At 37.8% G+C, this 16480-nt stretch overlaps 1 long non-coding RNA gene across 2 annotated transcripts in view; it reads left to right on the forward strand.

Annotated features, from left to right (window-relative positions):
* The window catches only part of LOC108896805 (uncharacterized), a 164873-nt gene that overhangs the window by 145942 nt on the left and 2451 nt on the right, over positions 1-16480 (forward strand). For both annotated transcript variants that reach the window (XR_001963182.2, XR_001963183.2), the window contains exon 5: positions 11191-11351. This is a non-coding gene — a long non-coding RNA (uncharacterized LOC108896805). The remainder of the gene's footprint in view (positions 1-11190; positions 11352-16480) is intronic.

A 16480-nucleotide genomic window follows, 5' to 3' on the forward strand; every position in this document is an offset into this window, starting at 1 on the left:
TTGGTTCGGTGTTAACAAAAAAAAAAAAAAAAAAACGTTTGACTTGATGTTATTTTAATTTCAGTTTTATATTAACTTGGTTTTAGTTTGGTTGTTGGCTGGATTTTAACTTGATTTTAAGTTTGTTTTATTTTGGTTTTAGCTTAATTCTATAGCTTGTTTTTGGCTTGATTTTAGATGGTTTTTAGCTTATTCTTGGCAATTTGATTTTTTTTTTTTTTTTTTTGATTTTAGCTTATTTTTGGGTCAGTTATAGCTTGTTTTTAATCTTGGCTTTTTGCTTAAAAAAGACATTAAAAAAAACATCAATTTTACATACTGTTGGCTGCCGACATTGCTTCAGTTTACTTTACATTTTGTCATTATTTGGTATTCCTGAAGGCACAGCTGAGTTAAGGGTAATTCATACATTTATATTTCATAAAATGTTTAGAGCAGATGAATATATTCTGCAGGGCATTCACCATACAACTAAATAATTTATTCATGCTAGATTTTGTTTGTTTGTTTGTTTGTTTTATCATTTTCATTGTGCCCACATTTGCGCTGCATTTTCCACTGTCCCTGAAGTAATCTTGTCATACTGTGTGATTATATTTCTTGCAGAATACTAAATCATCTTCTAAAAAAGAAATATATTACTAGCTTACATCTAGTGTTTTAATTGTTGACTCACTTGTCACATTTGTAATGTTACAAAACACATTTATGTGTTTATCTCTCAAGGTCAGTGAAACAAGTTGAAAAGAAAAACATTTTGCAGCTGGATGCCACTTATAACGTCTGCTAGATAAAAGCAAAAAACCCCAGCGGCTCAATTTGCGGTCGCCTGTGAAAATGAAAAACTCCAAGTCAAAAGGGAAGAATAACTTCTGATTTGCTGAGTGTAACTGCGTGTATCTTGATTCAAAATGTCACACTGCCGCGGGCTGCCAGCATCCCATTTCCTTCTCTGCACTGCATGTGGTCACTAGAGTGGCTTTAGGGACAAGTTAAAATAGTGTGGACACTTTTCAGAGAAGTCAAAGAACTATAAAAATTGTGTTATACATGCATCAGTACTGGTGCTGGTGCTTTTAAGCTCTCTGATAGGATGTTCTAAGGTTACACAGAGTCAGGCAAAAATCCAGCTCTGATGTGTGATGATGGTCTCCTCAAGCCCTTTAAAGGTGATGGTGGGCATTCGAGGGAGCTGTTAAGGTAAGAGAACACCTACATTTCCTCTCAGCAAGCATTTTTTTTTTACAATAAAATGTTAACAGGGTCTAGATCACAGTGATCATCCATCATTACTTTCTATAAAGATATAAAAAATTTTCCCTGGTCTAGTGAGAGCACAGAACACACATTGAAAAGAGTTCTAGTTGTTCCCTCTTATCTCTGCCAAGGACTAGGTGTTTGTAATTCTGTTTGTTGTTTAGCAAGACATCTGAGGTCAACAGATTGCAATGACATTTCTGAGAAGCCTTTGAATCCTTTTAAATGCAAAAATATTTTAAATGATTTCTTAGAATTGCGAGATCAGCATTTTCTTCTGAACAAATGATTCCATATACTTTCACGTCCTGCAGCGTGCTCCATCAGCTCACTAAGTCAGACATGTGTCTTCTCCTGTTTGGATAAGGAAAAGCTCATGTTAAGTGAACTCCAGGGGTAATCTTTTGCTTATGTGTTGTCATCGTTCTTTTTGCTGTGTCACTTCCTGTCAGCCTGCCTTATCTATTTCTTTAGACAATAACTTCCTTTATTCCCCAGACTGATTTTCAGTCACTTCTATCCCCGTCCAGTGACAGTATTGGAGAAAAACAAGAAATAAACCAGATTCAACTTGTATCATGTTTTGTAGCTACATTGCATTATGGTCAATTGAATCTCTGTCATTAAAACTAGTAACTAGCTAATCTTATACCAGTGACTTAAATGGGATTTTTCATACTACTGTATGTAGTACAAGGCTACTTTTAGAGGAAGGCCTGCATGTGCACAAATCAGATTCCATTCACACATGCTGCAAAGTGCCAAACCACTTGGTGAGATGCTATGCTCACACTGAGCTCAGAATTACTTGTGGTCTGGAAGTCAGACCTCTAAAAACACTTTTAGTGCAGAAACATGATGACACTACTAACCACGCAGCAGGCTCCGTAATTGAGATCTCACTCAGAATCTATGATGCCATGAACAACATTAGCTCCTGCAGAACAGAGGCACTGTTGCCATTCCGTTTTTTTATACTCTGACTCAAACATTGCTATCTTTATATTCATCTTGCAGATTTGAGTCCATTGTCACATCTTCTCTCTTTTGCCTTGCCCTGAGAGAAATATAATGAAAGCATTATTCCTGTGGAATGTTCCAAACTGAATCAAGTGCTGCACTTTCAGTATGAGTCTGAATTACCTGTACTTTACTAAAGTATTTTAAATTTATGCTACTTGTTATTGTTACTCTTCTACATTATTTGACAGCTGTACTTAATAGTTACTTTGCAGATAAAGATTTTAAAGTATATAAAATGAGTAAAACAGGCTTTAACACAGTAAACTACAACACTAAAATGCAGCAATACTTGCTACTGCATCATAATAACCCAGTATTATATACAATAATGTAACATTTATAGAACCCATTGCGGAGCATTTTGAAAGAACAAGATCTTAATACCAAAAAGTCTTCACATCTCACCTTGGACCAGGTTTTCTTGACTAAATTAGCCCTTTGTGGCTAACTTTGGTCAATGCTCAGAACCTGCAGCTGCTTCACAGTTGCGATGTCCAACATGCTGAGAAATGTGAAAAGGACTAAAACGATTCAGATATGATAGAAAATGCCTCATCCAGCTGCATCATCCGCTCTTGTACGACCTCCTTCCACTGTTAATGATTGTTGAATGCTGATGAAATATTGTGAACGTAAACTGGAGCTTGAACTTTTTCAGAGGCAATCACATCTCTGAATCAAACATGTTTTGAAATAGTGAATATTTCTCTGCCATCAAAAACAATGTATTGATGAAACATTGCATCATCATCAGTTGTGAGGATTATCTCTGAGAAATGAAATGAACAAAAAGAAATTGCTGTTTTGAACAATGCTAAATTATTTTTTATCTTCTTTCTTGTGAATACATGCCACATGGCCTCAATACTAATGAATCAGTAATAAAACAAGAGCTCATAGTGTTATGAACAACATATTCCAGAGAGCATAAGTGAATGTGCCAGTTTCTTGTGATTGCCATGCCTTAGTAAAGGCCACTGGGAGCAGATAAGTTCTGGGTGAATGAATGAGTGACTGAAGAGCCACACTAACTCTGGATCCATAGAGTGCTTCGCATATAAAAAACCTTACAGTAGATAACTATTTCAGCCTGAGCCTGATATATTTTCCTCTCTAAATATCACTCTAGAACAAAAATATACTATAGATGCATGTGGCTGCTGATAATACACTAGTACTTAACAGTTTTATGTCAGAGTGCATGTCTATCTAAACCTATTACTGGCACAGCACACCGAGATGCAGCAGAGAGTTCAGATCCCTCACCTGGGAAGCTCTAATGACCTTAGCAGTGGATGGCCAGTCTCTCTGCAACTATAAAAAGATTTCAGTGAGGCTACACTTGTTTGGCTGAGATAGTAGCGAGGGGGGAGTCACAGCTGCGAGCCCTGACTCTGCATGCTCCACCAGGGGGGTCAGGCAGCAGGCACAGAGTCCATTAGCACATTACACGGCCCTCTCAGCCAGGAAACGAGAAAAAGCCATTGAACATCCCATTTCACCCCACCACACAGATTAGAGTGGTCCTAATGCAGCTGCAATAAGGTACGCTCCTCATGAGAGGGAGCGGAGGAGAGGGAGAAAGGAACAAGAGGGTGAGAGCGACAGAGAGAGAGAGGGAGAGAGAGCGAGTGAGGGGGAGGAAGGCAAGAGAATATAAGAAAGAGAAATGAGGAAGTAAATGAAGTGTGCACCAGTGATGATCATTCTCTTTGATGGTGTATCGGTATAGCATCCAATAGAGCGCACATTCATTAGGAACAGAGAACAGAGTGCAGATTCTCTCCATATGCCTGGTGAAAGGAGGCCAAAAGTTAAGATAACAGAACCTAACGCAGAGCATATTACTGTTAATCCTGCTTTATCAGCACAATAGTGCAACTCCAAAAAATGTCGATCTTGTCTTTTTATTTATAGTCCCTCTGGTAACACGTCTGTGGAAGAAAAGAAAAAAAAGTCACATTTCCCTGTGGGCAAACTGTTGAACATGTCCCCTATATGTTTCAGTTGAATGGTAGGGCATCGTATCCTTTTAGTACTTTTTTGTTATTGTTTGTGGGTTTCTGGGCCATTGCAAGTGCGCCGAGCACATGTCAATGCATTTGCTGTGTATGATGAATTGGCCAGCGTTCCTGGTTCTCAGAGTTTGGAGTGAGGATTACAAAAAAAACCTCAACGCTAAAGGAGAGGCTTCTAAATGACTCTAAAGTGCTTTATTTGCTTGTCATAAACCACATATCACCACTGCCATCGCTGACTTACTTACTCCCCTCTTCCTCTTCTGTCCTCTGGGTTTAGTTTGTCCTTTGATTTGTTTTCCTTTCACACACCTGTAATGAACATTTGTGAGAATACATAAAAGGGTAGTTGCATACTTTTATCTCCAAGGCAGTCTAATATCAGCCAGAGGCTCGGTATTATCATGCCAGTGATAATGCAAACTGCCTTGGAGGCAAATGAAAGCAATCCATTTAATAAACTTTTTTGCAATTTGTGTGCATGAGTGTGTGTTCCCACCAATGCTTCATCAAAGAATAGACTTACAAAAGCTTTCACAATGTGCGCCTCCTTTATAATTTGCTTGAAATGATTTAAATAATATCTCTTGCCCTTCCTGCCTTTCGTTTGGCGCTCATATCAGATGATGTTGATGGAGGGGGATGGGGCTGAGGGGATTGAAATACAAGTGGAAGCATGTAGACAACTCATCTCTCTTTGCTTTTTTTTTTTTTTTTTAAAACATTATAAGTAGGAGAGTGAAACAATTGAAAGCAGCAGAAGGGAGGGTTTGTGGGGCACAGCAGCGATTCATTAAAAATGATTTGTAAGCTTAGTCAAATTCCCCCGCTATCTATCCCTGCAGACATGAAATGCATTTGGGTATATTACAGACACAATGGGAGGGTTGTGATATATTGGATGCCCTGTCCAATAGATCCACAGATGGACAAACAGATAGACAGGGAAGCATCAACAGCTTATAATCACTTCTAATATACCCCTGCCTGTCCATGATATGAAAGCCTGGAGTACATGCAGAGGTATGAAAATGTCCAATATGCAAGCATACAACCATCAAACAGGGTTGTATTCCTTAACCCTTTGCCCAGCCTCTCATAAATAATCCCTTCTGTGATATGATAAAAAAAATGTTAATCATAATGTTTGTCTTTCCAGTGAGACCTCACCGTTTAATCATGGAGGAAAACATATTTGGCCACCGTGTCATGCCAGTAATTTCATCCGGGGACACTGTCACAGTCTTTATGCTAATATTCCATTAAATTAATCAGTGTGCTGTACTATGTGCATGCAAGATATGTTGCTATAGTGACCAGCTTGTCTTACTTAATTAGTATGGACATTCTCTAATTTGTCACATTGTCTGAGCAATAATAAATTAAGTGGGCTAACTATCGAGGTGGGCCAACTAACTTCTAACTGATTAGAAGTCTCTAAAAACAGTTCAAATAAAGGTTACATCTTTTAAAGAATTATTACTGAGTTAAATGGATTTGTGATAAAGTCTGAAAATTTAACAAGAATGTGGTTCAGTCTTCACAACACAGCTAGAAAGAGTAAAACACTACAAAAACCTTGTCGAAGGTTGTTTCTTTCTGTGTATGCGTGTGTATATCAGGGTGTGTATGTGCACTTAACCGAGAGTTGCTCCAGCCTCACCTTCACATCTCCGGTGCATTTCAAATCTAGCACACAACAGAAGTTGACATTTTCTCTCCTAAATTTATCTCTCTGCGCAGAGACTTCCCGCCTCTTGTTCCAGACTCAGAGCACAGGAGGCTCATTCATTTCTGCAGAAGTCTGTCAGTTCCCATAACATGCCCCCTATGATTTAGCTGAAATGCCAAGCAATGGCAAAGGTAATGCAGAAACACCTTCTTTGTTTTGATCATAGACTTGTCAGATGGAGAAAATTAAAACAAAACTTTGAGGGCTCTCTCAGTTTATGCTATGTCCAACTGGAATGTATGGAACTTTACAGGAAAATCTGTCTTTGGAGAGCAAAAATGTGTCAGCAGTTTTACTGTATGAAGCTCATGCACACGAATCTGTAATGATCCTGTGAAGACTGATTTCCTGCATCATACTCAAAGTAAACACAACATCTGCTAATAGGAAAATAAAAGTTGCAGTTAAAGTGAATGGTGTTTCCTATAAGATGGCAAATTATATACACCCAGCACCAAATTTCAGTCTTCTGACAACTGTAAAGTATCTGCAGTGAAATAGAAGTTTTATACCTGCAATTATCTTTTGATTTATTGCTTGAATTACAATTCATGAAACACCCCCTGATTATTTTGCATTCATCTGTGAACACTGGTTTCATGCCAACAAGCCTGTAGTGTTCAATATTTAATATACGCTATTAGTATTGTAATATGCTGAACTGAGCAAGAGCACAATAGTGAAAAAAGTCAATCAATTAAAGCTATTTCAAGTCATTGATTCCATTACTCATTTACTTGCCCTACAACATAAAAAAAATGTGTATTCAGACTATGAATAGAATGATGCACATTATTGTGAGGAGCAAGGCAAAGACAAAGAAGACATGTGACACCACTGTCAGGTGAATGACTTGCATCAGTAGCAGTTCCTCTGAGAAATGTCTGTTTGTAATGGAAAAGCATTTCTTAAAGGCAGCCTCTGCAAAGGCACAAAGACCCAGACAGGAGAGATAGACAAGAAAACAAAACACATCCAACCCTGATGCCAAAAATGCTGCCTCTTATAACATCCTATTCTAAACACATTCTAACAGACACTGTCAATCTCTATCTGTCACTCAGAGGAACCAGCATTTATGTGCCTTTTACTGGCTATTGTGGATATTTTGGCAAGAGGGAGAGAGAAAACACAGCATTTGAGATGAAGGCAGAGGTGTGCTTATATCCTTACATGTATTTGCAGCTTATATAAACACTGGTGACACGCAGCATGCAAAGACAACAAGCTGATTTAAGCAGTCAATTTGGTTGACAATGTTGTGCTGTTTTAAAAATAGCCTCACACGTAAAGCCATATAAATGGCTTGGCTTGTCCTGGGCTTGTACATCTAGCCTGTTCAGCTTTTCACAGCATAATGGAGCGAAAATTGCCTCTGCCTGCTCAGGGATGAGGATTTTGGAAGGCAGGAGTAGAGTGGGACGGTGTTGACATAAACAAACAAACAAGCAAACATCATGTTATTTTTGGCTGGATTTCTCAATATCAATATTGTGCCAATTTGGGAAAATACTAAGAATAACTCCAGTGTCTGATAAATATGACGCACACACATAAGTAGCCCAAGCCTCAAGTGTTTTTTGCAAGCATGGCACAAAAACTGCACAGCATGGTGTAACAGATTTTGACAATATGCAGAACTGTGTCAATATTTAAAGTTTGACTCACATTTTTCATAGTTGAACCCAAGTGGTTTTACTTATTGGACAAAAGTAAGACATCAAGAGGCACTGTGACTGGAGGCAGCATGTAGCAAAGAATCTGTTTTGAGCCTAATGTCAACATGCTAACATGGTTACAGTGACAATGCTAAGATGCTGAAGCAGAATAAAGCAGAATAATAATAAGCAGAAATAATGTTTACCATCTTCAGGTCTTGATTTAGCATGTTAGCAATCCATTCAAACCATAAATGTGACAGTAGATAAAATGTGATAAGATCATCAGAATCATTAGGACTTAAATTTCATGACAATCCATGCCATAGTTGTTGACATATATCAGTCCAGACCAAAGCGGTTCTGTTAGAATGTCTGAAAACTGCCCAAGCTGTTACAGTTTCAGTCCACAGTCCACTGTCTGTCTATTATGAGACACTTCGGTCAATAGCAAGATGTTATCTCCACCACTGCTGGCCACGTTAGCTTGAGATTTAGTGTGATCCCCAGAGGATGAATCTTAAAAGTTTAGCTAACCCCATGTCATAGTCATAAGTTCTGGACAAAAGTCTCTACTAATTAAAAGTAATTTAATACAGTATACATTCATGCTCCCTCAAGGATATACCCTTTGTATTTTCTCTGTGAGCTTACCTCCTCTGCCACCCTGTGGTCAAAATATCAAATTTGTACACTTGATAACGCACCATGTATATTTGTTTAGTACATTCATGCTCCCAGAATGATGATCAATTTCGCAGGCCTGTCTCTCTAGTTTCACCACCAGAACAAATTTTATCTTTGTATATGTGTCCAGCAGTTTTTATAAAGGACATTGGAGCCCTAAGGGCCTGCAACAGAGCTTTGGACTTTTAGTCTTGTTTGTATGTACATCCTGCTCTCTCATACACCAAATTAGTTGGGGTGTGAGTCACTGCCTGTATGTGTTGTCAGAAATAATGTCGGAGCACTCAGCATCATTTCAGTGATTATCTACGACATACCTGGAACAGACTGGTGCTGGAATACTGATAACCTCTGACTGTTATCAAACAAGAAAAAAACAACACAGATGAATAATTCTCCCCCATGACAGGACTAATGGTTTGGCAGCTGTATTAATCAATCCTCATCTGTCAAAAATGACAGATTTATAATATTCACACAGAGCTGCGCTTTGTCTCTGTCTGTCTACTGAACCAAAGATGATATTTAAAAAATTGCAACTGATTTAGTTTTGTACACAACATGCAGACTTCCTAATTATTGTTTAGATAACTTGCATGAACTCTGTTTGATGCATTTCTATTTAGATTTGATATTGACCTACCACCAGGAAATGTCAAAGGTAAGTAAGCAAGTCAGCAGCTATTTGTCAATCAGCCTGTCTGTCTGTCCATTTATCTTAATGTAGAGCAGAGGGATAGGACTGCAAACACTGTTAAAAATTTTCCTGTAAAATAACAGTAATCAACTGGCAGCACAGTTGCCATCATCTTACTGTAAATTTAACAGTATTGCTGTTGCTAAAATTTACAGTTTACTGTTACTGTTTTTGTAAAAACAGCAAAAAATGTTATTTTCTGCTTTTACAGTAAAATATTGATGAAAGGATTAGCAGTTTATTACTGTTATTTGTACTTTACAGATTTTTACTGTGAAATGCAGTACATATACAATATAGAATAGAGTAGGATAGATACATGATACTATATATTATTATTAACTGCTGACAAAAAGGACTACAGAGACATTTTTCTAAACCTTGTAATTTGATAAACTTTAAACTTTAAGAAATGTTGAGACAAATAACACAGCTTCAAAGTGTGTTTTTAAACCATGATTATTTATTAAGCTTATGAAATAAAAAAAAATGTAAAAAACAAAACAAAAAAAAAAACACTGAAGAACATTTAGGACAAATAAACAGGACAAATAATTGAAGTCCCTGTTATATTAAACTATAAGTGGCCAACATTAGCTGACATCCATAGTGTGTGTCGTTAGCTAAACAATGGTTTTTATACTGTTGATATTTTCACACAAATTTACAGCAATTTATTACAGTGTATGATCTCTAATTAACCATTTGCACTTTGAGTATAGATCTATTTTCAAACCATGCTCTTTTTTGAATATACTTACCAATACTCAAAAATACAAAAAAAAATGCTCTATAGTCAACCTTGTTGCTAGCAGTTTTGTAAGAAAAGTAATTTTCCTACACAGCAACCACTTCACTCTCTCAACCTTCCCACCCGCTTCCTCTGTCCCAGAAAATATATAATACACCCTGGCGTTATGCATGGACCAACACCAAGTCTGACATTTTAATTGAATTTACAAAGAAAGAGGCCTTGACAGCCAGATTCTCTGAGCATGGTGTAGTAACTCCAAGTTGAGTTTTATTTCCAATACCCACCTCTGGCTGAATCATTCAGTCATAATCACAGTAGCTGAGGGGTGTCATCACTTTCAGCAAAGTGTGAGGAAATTTATTCGTCCATACATAACCCCCTTTGGTCATCCATATCTTTTCACAAAGAGATTAGGCTGTATGAGACATGTTAAATAGGGCTTTAATTGAATTGGGGCATTAACAAGAAGCATACGTCCACAAACCTATTTGTTCCTATCAACCCCTTATTTGATTTCATTCAGTTGTAAGTACGTGCTGCTGTAACAGCAGGCACTCTTTGGACCACAAAATCACAACGCAGTGAGGAGATGTAAGTGTGGCACAGTATAAATGCATAGGTCATCATACTTATACTGCTGCTAAGATCCATTGCACATTTCATTTTATTCTATTCTTATCTTACCTTATTTTTTATTTTAATGTACACATGTATAGTGTGTCTATAGTTGGTTTTTCTGTCTGTATATTTTAAAGTATTGTGTCTCTGTCTGTCTTTTTCTTAAGCCAAAAGCTACCAGACAAAATTTTGTTATGCGTATGTATAATAACAATAAAGAATTCTTGATCTTGATAAAAATCAGAGTGATAACTCTGCAAAATGTATTGAATTGGTTTTTCACTAGAGCAATTAACATACTGGTATAGCTCCATCTGGAAAAAATATGTCATTTTATATTAAGGCAAGCACTGGAAAAAGGTAAAAATAAAAACTGTAATATATTCTTACCTATTTTTTGTCAGTACAACATCCTCATTATCACAGCAGTAGTCACACAAACTAATAACTGGAGACATGCCTTCGGAATGTGTTGGAAAATATATTTGGAATCAATGGCAGCATAGTGGTTATGGTGGCTGAAATAGCTACATCTGTAAATTTTGCTTAGATAAGTAAAATGTCAAAGTTAAAGAGAAAACTCTCTGCAAGTAAAGCTCACATAAATTTTGTATTAATGTCAAAATGAGCTCAGAGTTAGAAAGGTTGAGCTAGAAACCAGTGAAGCATGGTCCTGGTTCTGTGCCTTGTTTTGTGGTAATTCTGGTCTCTCCAGGTGTGTGTGTGTGTCTTTTTGTGTGTTTCAGACTTCAGTCTTGGCTGGTGATTAGACTCCCTTGCCTCCTTCAGCACTCAGCTGTGAATAATCCTCCTGCAGTCCCTCATTGAGCATTCTGACTCATCTAGAGATTTCTTCAGATGTCTGTCCACAATGAAGGTGGCTCCAATAACCACCTTTACTGCTAAAGTAAGATTTACATTACATGTTAGGGAAGAGAACAATGGTTAAATAAATGCAAATGAGTGATTGAGTCAATGATTATGCACCAGAATCCTATAAATTAGAAGAACAATAATAACCTGCCAAAGCTACTGAGTGTTTGCAATGCAATGGGCATGAAAAATCTGAAAAATTTAAATATGACGTGAAAAGATTACCAGATCAAACAAGCAACCCAAGAAAGAAGAGAAACACAACGTATTGGAAGCACAGACATACAATCCGTCTGTGGAGAAGGCCAGCAGTTCACAGAGCCCAAGTCATAACATAGGGTTCAGTATCATCTGCATATCAGCAGAATTTTATGCCAAAGCTGTAAAGGTGAATACCAAGTATTTAGATGGAGCGCAGAGAGATGAACAATATGAAAAGATGAATGTCTCTTTTTAATTAAGATCAACTATTAACAAGTTAATAAGTTGAGTAAAATATTGTGCTTTAAGGTATGAAAAACTGCTTTCATCGAGAAGAATTAGTACATTAATACTGAGGTTTCAATAGCATCAGCTTTCAGTCATATCTGACAGAAAGGGTCTCAAAAGTTTACAAGCAAGGTAATTTAGCAGTTAGTTAGCTCCTGAACATTCAAGGACATTTAACGAAAAAGGTAGACAAGAAACTGGTTTGTTGTTTATGTTTTGTGGGTAGAAGAGAGGGGTTTAATAACAGCAGTTAAAAAGGCTGGAAGCACAGTGAATTTGACATTTTCTGAGCTAAGGCAGAATACTGGGCAGAGTTCACCATTAAGCTGAGGAAGAGTGGAATGTATGGGTAGTAGGCTCTCCGTGTGAGCACAAATAAAACATTTTGACAAAACAGCAGTAACACCTGCATCAACCACTGGAATCTAGGTCTCGTATTTGGCAACCATCTCTGCTACTTGGCCAACATAACAACAACAGTCCTGATTCTCTTCCCGACAGCAACCTGGCCATCACCCTGCCCAGACTACTGTACCTCATGACCCAGGTATAGGAATAATGCACAGAGTGATGCCAGAGCTGTAGTCTTTCTGTTTTCCAACAAGCTGAAAATAAAGAAAATAAAAGAAACAACCCAAGAAAGTCAGTAAGGTTGCTGTAATATGTGATAAATACTGGGAGTGCATCAATCAATACAACCTTGCTATCATACCATACGGTAAAATGTGTTCCAGCCACTTAGGCAGAGCAGATGACATCACCTGAGAGAAATAATATCTGAAAGTTTGAATTGATGATGAGAATTTTCCACAGGGAGCTGCATGAAATATCAATTGTGCCCTTTGACTGACATTTGGACACGCTGCGCTACTGATTACCCAGGGTAGCCAGGACTGTATTCTCTGCTAATAGGGGAAAACTGACATGCTGTTCATTAGTGGGGTCTAGAAATCAAAGGTACACAGATTCTCATTAAACAGTTGCCAATCATATCAAGTCAGAAGCATTTCATGGAAGGCTTGGCTGAGCACTAAGGGACAGTAAAATTGCTCTGACAGGCACCCTTCTTCTATGATAAGATGCAAATATGTATGATTTTGAATTTGATTTTGCTTCCATGCTAAAAAAGAAGCAGGGTTTCCCTGCCTCAAATCAGTTATCTCCTCTGGATGAGAGAGACTGCACCAAATAAAAAAATTGGCAGACTTAAAAAAATAATAATATTATTAACAGAGGCATATTCTAACCAGCTGCACAACTGTTTCTGCAATATATTTCCATTAAGATAATTAAATTTACAGTTTAATTAATTGCCAAGGAGACTGTGCTGCCACAGTCACAGTCATTATAATGGACACCAGAGCATTTGCTGGTGAGATTCCTTTGCAAACATCGATGGCTCACTTGTTGTTCAGTATTCACGGGTGGGTGGGTCGTGTGATTGTGAAGCAGTCGCTAGGGGTTATCCATGGTCACAGCAAGCAGAGATGCTGGCTGCTCGGTGGCTGAAACAGTCATGGTTTGCCACAGCACAGCGAGCACAGGCAGGTGGTAGAATCAAAGAACCAGAGAGAGAAGCTTAATAGGACACCCAAAGGCTGGCAGTGATGCAACAGATATGGAGAGGGTCCTGATCAAAGGGGAGGATGAGCTGAGAGCAGTCATCAATGGGACGTAGACCCAAACAACTATCATAGTATTTTACTCTCTATCTGCTGTAAAACTTAATGCAAAATGCATGGAGAATGCCAAACTGATATATACCAGTGTTCTGGCCATTTTGACTCTCAGGAAGAGAATAGAGGCTTACATCTCAGCACTGTGCACTCACAGACACTTATTATATAGCTTGGATGTGTGTGTGCAAACACATACACGTATGCACACACACACACACTCTGTTAAACCCACATCCTATCGGGGGAAGCCTCGAGCCATGCCGGGAGCTTCATAGGTTCACCTACAGGCCAACCACACCCTATTTTCTATCTCTTTTTGTGTCATTGAAGGGATTTCCTTAATGCCAACACTTTATTAAATGTTCATGTTACAGAGCAAGAATAATAGATACTTTACCCTTATCAGTCATAACACCATGAACCTGTCCATCAAGCTACATACAGAAAAGCTTTATTCCATTGGTAACTGAGAAAATCTGTGATTACTTAATTCTCTTATCTTGAAATGTATTCATTAGAGCAACTGACAGTGAAAAATTACTATGCACAGTCGAACCATGTTCACTTTGCTCTGACAAGTGACTTTGTAGTAAAGGATTAATCTGTCTGAGTAAGTCTGAATTAACTCTAGGTTTTTATTCCTCTTTTTATGTCAATTTCCACTTGTATTCACCATATTTTTTTTCTTTAAAAAAAGAAACATCAAATTTAGAGTAACTTACTTATACTCTATGTGTGGATAACAGAGAAACAACTGCATATCGTCCATGTAAGACAATTTTGATGGTGATGGTGTGATATTCCTCTGACTAGAGAGAACAGGGAAGGGATGTTTTTAGCACTCCAATAGACAAATTATAGATGGATCTTTGGTGGAAAATACTGCTGCACAATTTTTTTTAAGGCAAAATGTCAATCTCAACAAAGAACAGAGGGCTGATGGAGGCCCAGTGACGCGTATTAGTAAAAGGCCAGTTAGGATAAACAGGAGGGTGCTTACGAGTGTAAAAACAGTTAATGTTTGACAAAAGGATGGACAAGAAAGAAAGCATCACTAAAGACTCGCCTCTTCATCAAAGTATTTACATTAAAGACATAGCTGGAGTGGAGAGATATGTCTAGACGTGGTCTGCCTTGACAGCCTCAATGCTTTCTCCAATAATCTGCTATGACTGCTCTCTTCATATTCAAAAAAGAAACAAAATTTATGAAGGACCTTCAAAGTCCTTTTGGAGCAGCCTATGTTCAGCAACAAGGATGGGTCCACTTCTAGTATGATTATTTTTGATTCTCTGTTTCATTTGTTTGAGAGAACAGAAAGCTTTGTTTGAGAAGACGCTGTGATCTGCTCCCATTCTGGTTGTAATATCCAATGAATGCATAAACAAAGTCAGAGTAACCGCTAAAAATGAATGGGATTTCATTGAAATTACTGAAACAAGTTCTTTGTGTTTAAATGCAATTGAAGTCAAAGGATGAAACAGCAACTGAAAAATATTCAACACTTTCAGTTAGTTTTCTTTGTCTGCCAAGTTCGGAAAGACAGGTGTCGATAGCATGCAGGCAGCAGAACTGTCTCTGCAGCACCAGCATGTAGGCTCTATGCTATAGCTGAGCATATGTGACTGATGTTCTTACCTACTGAGCTTACCTCTCAGCAGATGCCTTAAAGTGATATGGAGCCCACAAAAACATCTTTTTCTGAGGTGGTTATGTTTAGTATGCCACATGCAAACCTTAAACCCTCCTGCAATCACCACATTAAAAACACAAAACAAAAATAAGACTCTACTCACCTTGCAGCTATTACCATGTGACAACACTTTAGCCTGAGGGTGATGAATATAACATGATTTTTGGCAGATTCTGGGTAACTTTGGCTGTTCATATTCTGATATTTGAAAATTTCCTTACCACAAGAAAACTCTTCTCAAAGCATTCTGTACATTGCAGGACTGCTAATCACAGAGGAATTACAGCAGCTATATATTATGCTGTGATGTTGTTGTTTGTTAACTCTAGGTTGTGTGTAAAAGAAACAGTTGAAAATGGAGAATATGCTTATGTTGAGAATTACACTCAGATGCTCAGCTTAGCATGGCAAACGAGAAACAGACTAGAAATAGTAGGGTACAGCTAGCCCGGCAATCTACCTACAAGCACCTGTTAATCTCACTAATTAATATGGTCTATCTCATTTATGCGTAGCAAGCAATAACTTAACGTGAAGTGAATTCTAGAGGTGGTGCAAATGCAAACAGCTGAATTTTGTCACCAGGCTAGCTGTTTCCCCATTTCTAGTCTTAATGGTAAGCTAAGATGGTGAGCTGCTGGCACCCACTACGTATTTGCTGTATAGATGTGAAAGTACTATCAATCTTCTCATCTAATGCTCATCAAGGAAGGAAAGTGGGCATTCAACATCCGCACAACAGTCATTCTATTCAATACAGACACCTAAGAATCATAGTCAATGTTTGGGCAGAGCAGATGGTAGGACTCACTAGTATTACAAGCTGAACATTTCTCCTGTTATGACATGTATAATACATTTATAATTTAATAACCTTTGGTATTTGCCAACACAATGTATGTGTTTACATTGAAGAAATAAGAAAAATGAATACAACATACACATTAACATATAATACAATATAATCAACATGTAATGTTTGATGGATGTATATATGCTAATGATTGTGATCCAACCTGTGTAAACATCATCATTAAATGTCATCTGGCTCAGCTGTATAGAAGTTATAGCTTTGCAAACTTTGTTGCTTATTTGTATTCCCTTCTCTTCCTCCCTTAACGTCTGCTGAGAGGTAAGAGTCACTCTAATGTGTACTGGCACGTGATGAGTCTACCTACTAATCATGGAGAAGTCTAAAGGTGACAGATGAACATGAGGGAGAGAGAAAGGTGGAGAGAGGAGAACAAGGGTTTATAAAGACAAGGTAGCTCAGGTCTTAAAGAATTCTCTCCATGCAGCTGC

The sequence above is a fragment of the Lates calcarifer genome, linkage group LG7_1 (genome assembly GCF_001640805.2).
Source record: "Lates calcarifer isolate ASB-BC8 linkage group LG7_1, TLL_Latcal_v3, whole genome shotgun sequence".
NCBI classification, from domain to species: domain Eukaryota; kingdom Metazoa; phylum Chordata; class Actinopteri; family Centropomidae; genus Lates; species Lates calcarifer.